This window comes from Clytia hemisphaerica, unplaced genomic scaffold, assembly GCF_902728285.1.
Source record: "Clytia hemisphaerica strain Z4C2 unplaced genomic scaffold, Clytia hemisphaerica genome assembly, whole genome shotgun sequence".
Taxonomy (NCBI): domain Eukaryota; kingdom Metazoa; phylum Cnidaria; class Hydrozoa; order Leptothecata; family Clytiidae; genus Clytia; species Clytia hemisphaerica.
In genome coordinates, this window is record NW_027103286.1 from 469,666 (window position 1) to 471,854 (window position 2,189).

Sequence of the window (2,189 nt, forward strand, 5' to 3'; positions counted from 1 at the left end):
GTAGCGGTCGCTAAGAATGCCCCGCAGAGCTTCCTTTCGAAATATCCCTACAGCACCTCTGACCCTGCAGATGATCTGGAGTTTTTACAACGTCGGCTAAAGATTTCTTCCTGTGTATTTTACCGAACCAGTTCTATATTCGTGATATTATGCTGCACACCCCCATAAAATACATGTACCCTCTAGGTCCCGAAGGTCCCGAGGTCCATCCTTTGTTTACTTTCTAATAACTAATTACCGAAAGATATATTGCCTTCAATCAAGAGTTATTGATTTGATTTATATAAACTAGCCATAGCTTTCACTAACTGCCACCCGCTTGTACAAATGCTTGTAAAAACTAATTAATGCTAATTAAGGCTTTTTAATGCTTTACCTTTATAGCAAAAGTTTGGGAATGATTTGGAATAGTTAGAATGATTCTTCTCAACAGCATTTTCTTTGAGATATCAATGAATAAGCTAACATAAATGAAACATATTTTTTTCTAAAAATGTGAATTACTTTTTACAAAGAATAAAATACGAATCTTAAAACAATCATTAGGAAAAGTGTCCAGGTAGAATCAATTACAGACAGTTACATAGATACTAAACCAGTCAAAAGACATGCAACTATATTTATTTCAACCAATTTGAAATATAAATGAAACATAGTAGAACCAAACAGCATAAGAAATGCTATGAGCCAGAAACATAACGAGCAGGAACCAAAAATTGACAGGTAACAACGTACTTAGGAGTTTTTCCAACGGTTTAACAAATGATATCGTGATACAAAATTGTTTACATTAAATGGATTTACCAGTAATCTAGAAGCTGTAACAGCGTCGTGTAAAGGATGGAAGATGATAGGACGTAACGTGGTAATAGTATCAGTAACGAGGCAATATTGATGAGCAGGAAGCAGGTATTAACAGGAAATAGCGTACATTCAGGACTTTTTCCAACGACATGATAAGGGATCTCATGGACAAAATTGTTTACAATAAAAAGATATGCCAGTTATCTTGCAGTTGTAACAGCAATATCGTGTAGAAGGATGGAAAATCATGACGTAACGTGGTAATAGTAGCAGTAACGAGGTAATATTGCGTTGTCAATGTAAACGAATCCTCATTCATAAAAAGCTTAAAGGGAAAAATAAGAAACATGAAATTAGATGTAATATGGTGAGTGTACTGAAATTTCCTCAAAAATAGTTCACAAAAGTTTCTTTCAATCTTTGATAATAATTTCCCAAATAGTGCCTGGTGGTAAGTATCAACAAGAACACAGGTTAATAAACATAAAAGATTAATAAAACCAAGTCTTATAAAAGTAGACAAAGAAAAAAATATTTGTACTTACTGTCGAAGTACCATTTACCATTTAGTTACAGTGGAATTTGGTTGCCAATTCAACCACCAACAATAATCACTTTTATCCATATTCAATCATTGTTCTACTATTATCATTTGTAATCATTGTTCATTATTGGGGATAAACTGTTTTGTTTAATCCCAAAGTCAAAAGTAAATCATAAATGCGTTTTGACTGCATGAGGAGAGAGCTTGAATTTAAGAAAACTTCCAGAAACTTCTCCATTCCACTTCCTGCATGTTGACCAATCGGGCAAAATTCTACAAGCGGAATAGAATCTACTCTCGAAAGCTGAGTAAAATGCCCGCGGCGCCTGCTATAAAAAAGAAAAAGTTTTTAGTCTAGCAACTGCCGTCCCGGAAAAAAAACCGAACATTTACGGAAGAGACTAACTACGGGGATGCTTGCGCGACAAAACAAAAAAACAACAAAATTTCGAGATTCCAGTCCAATATCTATGCGTGAAACTATGAGTGCCTCCTCGTCGCTGCGCTCCTGCGGGGGCAATTAGATGCTTATAATAAAAATAGATATGCTCATCTTTTTCATCATCCTTTTTTTACTTTGTAAGAACTTTTTTTTTTTTTTTTTTTTTCCGTTTAATTATTTGCGTTTAATCACTAAGCTATCATAAAATTACACGTTAAAAGTTTTATAGCTATTGTTTGTGAGATAAAAAAATGTTTACGCTAAAAACATTCGCAGGAGATAGAAGAAGGCATTGCTACCTTTTCACCTATCCCCTTGATTGCGAAAGTGTTTATTTACATCTGCTACATGTTTCATATAATAGAAAAAGAGAAATAAAAGAATAAAGCAGAAAAAAAG

General features: G+C 34.0%; 1 long non-coding RNA gene across 1 annotated transcript; it reads right to left on the reverse strand.

The window, feature by feature from the left end:
* Positions 1-420: 420 nt before the first annotated feature.
* On the reverse strand, positions 421-1,561 carry LOC136805710 (uncharacterized). The gene is made up of 2 exons (XR_010846438.1): positions 1,350-1,561; positions 421-1,129 (listed from the first exon to the last, which is right to left on the reverse strand). It is a non-coding gene; the product is annotated as an uncharacterized lncRNA (long non-coding RNA).
* Positions 1,562-2,189: the final 628 nt, after the last annotated feature.